Source organism: Asparagus officinalis, chromosome 3 (genome assembly GCF_001876935.1).
Source record: "Asparagus officinalis chromosome 3, Aspof.V1, whole genome shotgun sequence".
NCBI lineage: Eukaryota > Viridiplantae > Streptophyta > Magnoliopsida > Asparagales > Asparagaceae > Asparagus > Asparagus officinalis.
In genome coordinates this window covers 25,759,257-25,771,922 of record NC_033796.1, presented here as the reverse complement: position 1 = coordinate 25,771,922, position 12,666 = coordinate 25,759,257, and positions in this window count along the sequence as shown.

The window sequence follows — 12,666 nt, the reverse complement described above, 5'->3', positions numbered from 1 at the left end:
GGCTAGGCCCCGCTCGGGTCGGGCAAAACCAGAGCCCGCGACCAGTTACCCCGGGCCGGGGCCGGGCCTGGACCCGAAGCAGGCTGGGCCTGAGCGGGTTGGTCCGGATTTTTTTATTTTTTTATTTTTAAAAAATCTCTTTAAATTTTAAAATATACATAAAAATTTACAGAAAATGCTAATAAAAAATAATAATATTATTAATAATTTGAAATGACATAAATTACAAATACAAAAAATATAAAAATAAAAGATGATAAAAATTACTTCTTTATTAATAATTAATAAATCATTTACAAGTATAAATTTATTTCGGAATTTGTCGCATCACAATAGATGAGTATATCTCAACTAGGTTGACACCTACTCACCTATATCATTATCATTTGTAACTGTTTTCAAAATAATTTATTATAAATTTAAAGCTAAGAAATAAAAACTATAATTTGATGAATATTGTTTAATCTTTATATCTATCTGTTAGTCCTAACTCTTCAAATTTAGCTTCAATTCCAGTCATCCGATCGATACCGTGCGTTCGCTTCATGTACCTCCACCAATCTTGTAAGCACATCACCGCTTGTACAGTATACTGATTTAAGCATGTCATGTGATCGTCGATCAAGCGTCCTGCTGTGCTGAAGGCGGATTCCGAAGCTACCGTCGAAACATGCACTATTAGTAAGTCACGAACCATGGTGGAAAGTATAGGATATGAAACTGATCCATATACTCTCTACCATTATAAAATATCTAAAGCATTTCCTTAACATTTAACTAAAGAAGCAGATAAATATTCATCTATTTCAGCATTTCCTTAACATTTAACTAAAGAAGCAGATAAATATTCATCTATTTCAGAAACCTCTAATGATGATCCAAGTCCAGATCCACCAGTTAGCTCAGCTACCATTGCATATCTATCAAAACTTACAATTTTACATCGGTTTGAGCTCGAAGGCGCTGAAGCTGTAGACTGTTGTGCAGCTACACCATGTCTAGCTGCATACTCATCATATAAGGTTTGGAAATAATTTCTAATAGCTAAATAATAAGAAGTAGCAATAAGGGTGGATCCATCATCTAAGTTTATAATCTGTCCACCATACAATGAATGTAACAAACTTCGAAGGCCAATATCCTTCAAGCATGGATCAATAAGAACCCCCAAACTAAAAATATGAGGAATAGGCCTAAAATACTTATTAAATTTGCTCTCCATTTGAAAAATTATAGCTCTAAAAGTATCATTCATACGATATTCGGCAAAAAAAATTTGAATATTTAAATTTTGTAAAGCAGCTAAAGTAATAGTTGGATAATAACAGCTAGATAATAACATTATAGCATCATAAAAAACTTATAACATCTTATTTAAATTACATATAATTGTCCATTCATATTCAATTATTCCATAAGTGCTACTAGAGCTAGAACTAGAAGCATAATAATTTATAAAATCATTTATAATTTTTTTATATTCTATTGTCACACTTAACATTGCATAGGTGGAATTCCACCTATGGTCAACGTCTTTTGGAATTAGTCTGGGCTTATAATTTTTTTTTACAAAATTGTTTCCATCTTTTAAGTTTTTGTTCAGAAGCATTATGCATATAAACAACTATTCTAATATTTTCTATCATGCGTTTAATTTTAGTAAATGCACTTTGAACAATTAAATTTAAAATATGACAGATACATCTAATATGAAAAAAATCACCATGACATGGCAATGACAGAGTTGTTTTGATAAAATCAACAGCTACATTGTTATTACTTACATTATCTAGTGAAATAAAAAATATTCTTTGATTAATTTTTAGTTTTATAAGTTCTTCAATTATTAAATTTACAACATTAATACCAGTATGTGACTCTTTAATTATAATAAAGGAAACAACTCTTTTAAATATTTGTTAATTTTTATCAATTCAGTGTGCTGTGATACATAAATAACCAGTTTGTGCTCTAGATGTTCAAATATCAAAAGTTAAAAAAAATCTACAGTTTAAATTTTTAAATTAAGAAATTATTTTTCCTTGTTCCTCCTAATAATATTTTAAAATATCATGTTAACAGGTTTGACAAGAATTTTTTGTAAATGCGGGATAAACACCATCTCTAAATATATCTTCAAATTTATCATCTTCTACTAATTTAAAAGGAAGGTTTTTAAGAATGATAAACGTGATGACGCATTTCCTGGCTCGGGCAGCGTCATAATTCCAACTACCGAGACTACCAGAAGAGGAGGATTGGAAAATCATAAATTGTCGGATATCACCTTGAGGATTTTGGGCTTTGTTGTGTTTTTCTATATGACATTTGAAGTGGTTGGTGTCGCTCTTATGATGAGCTTGGAAAGTCTTGCTGCACAACACACATTTAGCCTTCTGGGTGAGGATCCTATCATGTTCATCCTTGGTGACGTCTATCTTCTCGAAAAAATTTCACAAATCGGATCTTAGCCTTTTAGGAGATCTTGGTGTAGAATCGTCGTCACCGGATTCGGGATTAACACCGATAGGATTGGTAGGAGTAGTTATTGTAGGAGGACTCATTTCAAGATCGGTAGGAGATAGGTTTTGCTCTTCATAGTTAGATTCAGAAATCATTTGATGGAAGGATTAGAAAGTATAAGAGATTATTAGAGAGTATAAAATTGTATACGAGAATATTAGAGAGAAGTAAACGAGTTTTGGTGTGAGGAGAAGAAATAAAAATCCCCTCTATTTATAGAGGCAGCCTCCTAGGTAAATGACTAAAAAACTCTCACCATATGACCGTTTTTTGATCGTTTTTACGGACAAAACAGTCAAAAATCAAATTTGACCGTTATGATCAGCCCGGGCCGGGCCGAGCCGACGGGCTTTTTAGACAGGCCTAGTTGTAGCTATGCTTTTAGGGTGTGTTTGGCAACCAACAAAAATAAGACCAAGTATAAACTTAGTTTGTTTCCAGATGAAATATGTTCGGGAAAACTGGACTAACTCTGACACAGTCTTTCCTATGTCAGAAAAAACCCTTTAAACTGGTTCTTTTTTTATTCAGCCCCATATGGATAAAAAAAGAACCAGTTCTTCTTAAAACTAGGACAAGATTAATCCTAGTCAAGTTTCAAGAATATCGTCAAACTGACTGTTAGGCTCTAGTCTTTACTTAGCCTCTCAAATATTAGATTTTTCACTTGTTGCCTCCTAAACCATTTTTAGTAACTACATATATTCTAAACTATTAAATTAGTTTCGTAGTTGCTTTTTAAACTATTTTTGGTCTTGTATTGCCTCAACTCCAATTTTTCCTCATAATAATTTGATGAAAAGACCACAGTAATAAATCACATGTGTTAACGAGGTACGGTAAAGTTTGAGTAAACATAGATATATTTTAATAGTTTAGATGGCAAAATGAGACCAAATATAGTTAAGGGGATAAGCAGAAAACAATTTAGTACTTCAATGATTAAGTAGGCCTTAAAAATAGTTTAGGGGTTAAGAATGAAAAATTTTAATAGTTCAACGGATAAGTAGGAACTGTAGTCTATATTTTACTTTTTTTTTAAATCTAATAATTTAACTATGATTGTATTTTTAGATGTTTGCTCTAAAATAAGTTTTTGGGGCTTCTAAAGGTCAATTGTGATTGGAGTTACTGTTTAAAGGGGTTTTTATGGAAGCCACCTTAAAAATAGGGTAATTATGTAAGTATGGCGTTTTATTTTCAATTTATACATAAATCATCTTTAAAATGAATTTTTTGTTGCAACCAATCATAAACCACCTAGTCAAAATTTTCACTAAAAACCCAAAATTACCCTTAATTTTTACTAAAAAACCCCACATTCAAAGCACACAGCTCATTTTTTTCAGTCTTTAGGTTTTGTTGAGATACAACTAGTATAACTTCAACTTGAATTTTTAAAGTTTCTTTTGGTTATTTGCTGAAAATTTGACCTGGAAGTAGTGGTTTACATATAAATTAAAATTGAAAGGTTGTTTCTATATGATTACCCTATTTTTTAAGGTGGTTTTCATGGGGAAAAAACCTATTTAAACCATACTTGCAACTATATGTTACAAATAATGATAATTTTCTACCCAAATAGAATAGTAATAACTACAGTATACTTTCTAAACTATTCCCAAACTATTACACCCAGAAATTGTGGGATGATTGATGGCTAATCCATTTTGATGCCAATTTAAAAAGAAGGCCCACACTTTTATGCCTCACAGTGTAGAAATAGTTGGGAGAATATAATTTCGTTAAAATTATCCAAGTAAAATATGTTTAGTGGAATATTGTGACAAACATACCTTCTACAACTGCGATATAACTATAGTTATTAACTACAGTAAAACATGCATCAACAATTGATACAAAATGTTCCAATTTTATAATGTTGCACAATGCATGTGAAAATAGTGATAACACATAATATAGCGTTCATCTCTCGATAACGCAAAGTACGGAACAACATAATATGTTACTATTTCATCATTTATTTAAATTAATAAACGTAAAATATGTACAATGATTTTTAGTTATAGATAATCATCAAAATTATTGCCATAAGAATAATGATGTTGCCAAGAGAAGTCATCAAAAGTAAATACTTAACTATTTCAAGTTTTAAACAAAGAAAAATATACTTTGAAATCTCTATGATAACTTATAATGAAATACCATAGGTTAATATTAAAATAACGCATTTATATTGAAATAGTGTACATACACTTTATTGCAATGACGTAGTTATGATGTGCATGAGTTATTTCAAAAGGTTACATCATGTTTATGATTTATAAATTTATGTAACATAAAATAACGAGTTATGTGATGAGTTTTTTTTAATACAATGGTAGAATGTATTTGTAGCCGCTATGAAGAAATACAGACACCATTGAGAATTTTCTAAATCTGATTAAGTTGAATTTTACATGGTATATACTTATGCACTTCTTCTTGGTTAATTCCTATGACACTGAAATATTGTTGGTGCCTTGGGCCGGGGTGATATTAGGGGTATTAGATATGGACCAGTCTTGATCTAGTTTATATTTTTCTCTAGTTTAATCCCCAATCAGTGAGCTTACCGACACAAGAGTATCTTAATGATGATGGTTAGCCTCAAAGAGGCTAGATAAGAAAGCACTTGTGCTTGGAGGGACTTATTTTAAGAAGCTTCTAATCTATGTTAGTTCTTAGTGACTTCTGAATTTTATGGAAAAAAAATTGTATAAAAAATATTTGTATAACAATAGTAATAATTAACTTGGTCAAACTGAATTGATTCATGTGAGCATATAAGCTAGACGTTAAAAAGGTGGCGTATACCAACGTTTTAAGGTGGAGCTTATAAGCTTAATTATCTTATTTTATGTTTTATCAAACAACTCATACTCCCTTTAAAAATACGAGTTTAAGAAAATCTTTTCATGGTCAATATTATCATTCACTATTTTAAATATTTTATTTATATATTAATTTATTATAATTATAATTATATCATATCATAATCCTACGTGCACTATTTTATAGCTCAACAATTTAAAAAATTAATATTAATAAAAATATAAAATAGCTTTACGGTATTAGTTTATTAAGATAAAAAAATTATACGTAACTAATATACTATAATACATGAAGTATTACAAAAAAACCTAAAAAATTTTAAATTGCACAAAATATCCTGAAAAGTTTAAAATTATAAAAAACATCCAGGCGTTTCAAAATTTAAAACAACAAATATTAATCAAGAAATTAACAGCAGTCTATGAAGAATTTAAAATTTACAACTAACACATGAATGTCTCAAACATTATAGAAACAACCTCATAAGTTTAAATTACAAATAAGCACCCTGAAATTTTAATTTTTCAAAACTATCAAACAACACAAGTGAATTTAAACAATTACCATGATGCACCTGAAAATTTTTAACATTTCAAACTTAGAACAAAAAACATAAAATTAAGAAATTAATAGCAGTCACTGAAAAATTTAAATTTTCTAATTAACACCCTCAATATTTTAAAAATTATAGAAACACCCTCAAAAGTTTAAATTATAAAAAACACCAAAAAATTCTAAAATTTTAGAATTTACAAATAACAAAAGATGAATTCAAGAGATTACCTTCATGCACCTAAAATTTTAAAATTTACCAGAATTAACGTTAAAGTTACAGAAATTAAAACAAAAAACTTCTTCAAAATTTAAAAATCACAAAAAACTCTAAAATTTTAAAAATTATAACAAGTGCACATTAAATCTAAAATTTATTGGCAGACCATTGATATTTGAGTTTTTTTAAAAATCAATCTATAATTTTTATAATTGCAAAAAGAACCCTTAAATTTTTAGAGTTGTAAGAAATATCCTGATATTTAAAAATTACCACCGATACATGAAATATAAAAGTTACAACAACCAAACTTAAAAGTAATTTTTTTTAAAAACACTCCTAAAGTTTTAAAAATTACAAATCATACCCTTAAAGGTCAAAACCACAAAAAAGGCTTTAGATTTTAAAACTTGGCAAAGAAATGTATAATTATTTGGTATTCTTTCACTAAGATATATATATATATATATATAATTTCTAATTTAGGGTTTACTATCCATTTTCAGCTGTGTAATTTCCAATTTAGGGTTTACTGTCCATTTTTAGTATCTAAAAGTAGTCTAAATTGATACTGGTAAACAAAAGCAAGAGTAGACTAAAAATATTCAGTTAAAGAATAAAATTTTTAAAAATTATGACAACTTTAAAATTATTATCACTATATAAATCAAATTAACTACATGTAATTTTACTAATAAGTTGGAGCAGAAAAAATACATTAGTAACATTAATTGATAGATGTTTAAATCTATAAAATTAATAAAAGACTATAATATAATAGCTTAGCATCGATTGATTATAATTTAGAAACATTAATCTCTGATTTTAATAATATTTATAGGGTAAAATAATGCAAGGAATTATATATGAAGAAACTATCAGAATGTTCAGAGATATCATTCAAAAAAATCAAGCTATTTCTATTGCAAATGAGAAAGTGACACAAATAAATCAAAAAAGCACCGACTAAGTTTCATTAAAGAATAATTTAACAACTTTATCTCAAACAAATAAGAATTCTCCATGGAAAATACAAGAAAAATTAGTAAGTATTCAGAAATTTCATACTTTGTTCTTCAAATACTAAAGAAATTAAATATTAATACTATAATCTAAGACAAATTGGTAATAAAAAATACAAGTATTTAGCTCAGATCTTTGTGAAAAATGACAGAGATAGAACAAAGGTAATAATATTGACATAATAGAAACACTTATTGGATGCACATCAGAAGAATTCATTATAGAGGAAAAAAAAAATCTAGCACCTAATCTTATTTAAGTAATAAATTAGGAACATAAATAATTTTATTATATGAAATTAAAATTTATTGTCATTGAAATAGGGAAAAATCAAAGTCTGTATTTCAAGAAGTTTGTGTTGAACATTAGAAATACATTTGACTTCTTTGTGAAGTTAAATAATAAGATAAAAGAATAACAAGCCTTGGAAAGATAACAGTGCAAAAAATACAACTCCAGCATGATATCACAATTGATGTAGATGATGAAGACACTATTCTATAATTACCCAGGAAAAATATAAAGGTGAAGAAAGATTTATCTTAGCTCAATAAAAAAATAAAATAGAAGGAATAAAAAATAATATTTTTTAAAAAAAGAAAGCACAAACTACTAAAGTGGAACTGAGGATTTTAGTTAGGAAATAACCCAAAAATAATTAAACATGGTATCTAACCAACCACGTGCATTGCACGTGTATAAAAACCTAGTAGATATAAAAAAACTACCTTATAAACTAGTTTGGCAAAAAAATATGCCGTTTAAAAATATAATGGGACCTAAACTGCCTTCTAATAAAAAATAATTAGTGCTCTACTGCTATTAATGTCACTTTTTTTAGGTTTGGCTTCATTCTCTATGATGTACTTGTGATGATGGGGACTAATTGTTTTTAACAAATTTACAGAATGGAACATTGAGACTAAATGATGGATTTTTTTTAAAGGACCATTTTTGATGCTTTATTAGCAAAATTAATATTTTGTGGATTTAAGTAATTAGTAAAATTGATCTATTTTTCGATTTTACAAAATATAGTTTTTAAAATACATGGGACTAGTAGTCTCATGTAATTAGTATTAGCTAGTCACACGCTAATTAAACTTTAAAAAATATATGAGACTAATTAAATTTCATTAGCGTGTAATTAGGTACCACTAAACACATGGAACTTATAATCCTGTGCATTTTAAAGCTTTATTATTAATGTCAATTATCAAACAGGGGATTTGCGCGTGGATTATGGTGGTGTTTAGGTCCTCAAGCTCCTTCAAATGACTAGCTCTGGGGCATGTTGTTCTTCCCTTCACATGAAGAACTCGTGAAAGGTTGGAGTTGCGTTCTCCGGTGGTTCATCTGGCGATCAAGTTGGTATATATACTTGAGTGGAGAGTATGAGGTAGGTGATGAAGTTAATCCACAGCTTCAGAATTACATGGAACAGTTCTTTTATCGCAAATCAGAAGAGCAAAAAGATAACTTGGGCCGAGTCCAGGCAGGCAACTGACTCGCTCGGTAGGTGTCTTACAGGTGTAGGTTGCAGACTAGGATGAGCATTCAAATAGTTAGTGCAAAGGTGACATCAGGTCATCAGCTGCTTGGTGCTGACTAGGTTTGATGAGTCATAAAAACTATGGGGGCTAGAGCAATGATGACTTTGTCAGAGTAGTTATTGCGCGAGCATTTAGTTATCAACGGGGGTTTCGAGGACACACCTGCCTCTAGTCATCCGACTGAAGGCCGACAAACACTGTCTTTTTAGTCGATTACGCGAGATTTTGGTTTTGTTAATTATATTAGAAAATAGGTTGATTTTGCTAATAAAGTTTCAAAAGGTTTTTTTTTTAAATTCTCCCCAATGAGTCAATGACACAAGCCAGCTCTCCTTCAAATGGCACTCGTGAGACACTGACGTGTGGCCTAACGTGCTCAGAAGAGACTATCACAAAAGTCCAAAAGCTATTTAAATATGGATGAGGTAATTATTAAAAGAGTTAAATAAATAATGCGATGGTCTTGTTAGAGGGTGAAAACTCCATAGGACTATTTTCTTTAGTTTGATAGGGGGTTTCAGAAGGGAATGCGAGCTAAGGAGACGTACAATGGGATGGAAAAATGAACAATCTTTTAAGCTGATATGTTAGGTTGGAGGGGATGGAAGGAGAAATACATACTTCGAAGTTTATTTTCTCTATCTTCTTGAATCCTCCTAATTTAGAGAGATTCTTCTCTCTAAATTTTTAGCTCATTTTGTGATATCCCCTTCACTCCTCTCACTCACAAAATATAGTTTTTAAAATACACGAGATTAGTAGTCTCATGTAATTAGTATTGGCTAATCATATGTTAATTAAACTTTAAAAAATACACGAAACTAATTAAAATTTATTAGGTGTAATTAGATACTACTAAATACACGGAATAATAATCCCGTATATTTTAAAACTTTGTTTTTACTAGATTGATGTTGGCAAAAAAGAAGTTGATTTTGTTAATTATATAAAAAATAGGTTGATTTTGCTAATAAAGTTTCAAAGGGGTCTTTTAAAAAAAATTCTCCCCAATGACACATGCCGTAGTCCAGCTCTCCTTCAATTGGCACTCGTGAGACACTGACGTGTCACCTAACGTGCTCAGAAGAAACTATCACAAAAGTCCAAAAACTATTCAAATATGGACGAGGTAATTATTAAAAAATTAAATAAATAACGTGATGGTCTTGTTAGAGAGGGAAAACTCCATGGGACTCTTTTCTTGGTTTGGTAGGAGGGTTCAAAAGGTAATGCGAGGTAAGGAGAAGAGTAATGAGATGGACAAATGAACATTCTTTTAAATTTATATGTTTGGTTGGAGGGGATGGAAGGAGAAATATATACTTTTACATTTTATTTTCTCTATCCTCTAGAATCCTCTTAATTTAGAGGAATTCTTCTCTCTAATCTTTTTTTAGTTCATTTTGTGATATCCCCTTCACTCCCCTCACTCAACTTCTCCCTCTAAAAAAACTCTCTACCAAAAGCAATCCTAATTTTTGTCTCTCTCCCCTCCTTACTTCCCCTCCTACCAAACCAAAGGCTTATGGATTACTTTTTTAAAAGGTTAAATAAAAATACCTTATAGTTTTACTTTCTTAGCATTTATATACCATCAGTTGTATTTCATAGAATTTATATACATTGAGTTGGTCAAAATTGACACATTTATACCCTATGTTTTGCAAACATAAAAATTTTCATCCGAAAGCTTTCATATACATTCATATGTTAAGAGCTTTTAAATCATTAATATTTATTAAATTACCATTAAACCTACCAAAATTCTAATTTAAATATGTTATAATTCTATTTTAAAAATAAAATTTGGAAAGATTTAACAATAAATTGAACAAACTTAATAGAGAGAAAGTTATAAGATTAGCATATAAATGTTATATGAAGTCTATCAAATAAAAATGTCCACAATTGTAAAACATAGGGTATAAACGTGCCAATTTTGACCGAACTCAAGGTATATAAATGCTATTAGAATTTTGGGTAGATTTAATATCAATTTAATAAATATTAACAGTGAAAAAGCTCTAAAATTAGCATATGAATGTTATATGGGATTTTTGGATGAAAATTAATGTTTGCAAAACATAGGATATTAACATGCCAATTTTGACCAACTATCGGAATATAAATGCTATGAAATACAATTGAAGATATATAAGTACTTAATGAGTGAAACTATAAGGTATTTAAGCTATGTAGCCCTTTTAAAATTATATATAAGTAAGTGATGTTTGCCTCTTTCACATGTTTTTTTTTTTTTTGAGACTACTGCACTTTAAATATTATTACCCTGTGATTATTCTTTAGTAAGTAAGGCGGAAAGAACCCCGGAAAAAGCTACTTCTCTCTTACTATAGGGTTAATAATCTTTTCATTTATGCAATAAATACCTTTACCAACTGCCCTGATAGTCTCTTTTTTTTTTGTGTGTGTGTGCATTTCTTATAATTAGTTTTGATCTTGCCATCTTTTTCCTATTTTAACTTTACTTTTCCCTATTTGTTATGCACTTTTGCTTATTTTTATTTTTATTTTTATCATGTAGGACTATGAAGAACTAACTCAAAAGATTTTAAACATGCTATGTAGCTCTTTTAATATATACAGGATGAAACTAGTGATTTATTCAGTGCAATGTTACCGAGCAAGGTTTTTCTTCCCTAGTGACATTAAATCCACTTTTTAATAGTTCTATCGGGCCCTTTATGATATGTTTTACAACTTATCGTTATCGATGTAAAACCATGAAAACAAAATGAAACTTTAGAGAGGCAATGGGAGGGTACTCTTCTCTAAAGATGGATAATATAAGTTACAGAAATTCTAATTTAATGTAATGTATTATGATTCGTTTGGGTAAGATAACATATAACAAATAATTAAAATAAAATTCTCGAGATGCTTCTTCACTTGGGCTGTTTGGTTCCTTTCCATAAAATAATGGAAATGAATTCCAAGGCAAATAACAATTTCCAAAAACAAATTTGGATCTCAAATGAATCCATAACTTGTGTTTGGTATGGAATGATAAAGTAAAGAATAGGAAAGCATATCCAAAACTCATATTTATTTCATTGCAAAATAATTTAGGGAGTTGTGAGAGTAAATGATGAGTTGTCAATGGGTTGTTAGATTTCTAACCCATTTCCTAGCTTAAAAAGAGGATTGGACTTTCCATAAAGTGGGCTGCTATGCCAGCTTTTAAGAAAGATATTCTTAAAAAAATTGAACTAAATGGCAGTTTTGAAATCCTATAATATCAAAAAACCTACTTTTTGTTTTAAAACTGCAGGATTCCTAAAAATTTGGCTGAACCAAACAACCCCTAACCTTCACTCTTGTCACGTGCCACGGGACCTTAAATAAAATTGATTTTATTCCGAGTACTTCACAGGTACGGCTAAATTGCACTTAAATGCCCTACAGTTTCATCAATTCTACACTTAAAATAATCTCTATTTTAAAACCAAACAAATAAATACTACATAGCATTTAAATATTGCAGATAAATGCTTCAAAGTTTTAAAATATTATACTTTGGTGCCCTCTCTTGTTTACCCAATACTGTATATGAATACCCCTCAATTTGTAAATAAGCTCACTTTAATACCTTAAAGTTCCTAAAAATTACACTTTACTACCCTGTGTTGTATGATATTCTTGGATACATAGAGAAATGATAACATCATCCGAGTTTCTTTAACTTTGAGCATTCATCTATAATATTTAAATACTTTGGGGGTATTTATTGGTTCGATTAGAGGAGTCACTTAAGTACAATGTTGGTAAAACTAAAGGGCACTAAAATGCAATTTAGCCTAATTCACACTACTCGTTAAAAAAATAAGGGTTAATTTCTCTTAAGCTCCATGGACTCTGAGGGGTGTTGCACACAACCCTTTTAACTTTGTTTATCTCACTTANCCTCCCCCAACCCCCCCCCCCCCACCCACCCAAAAA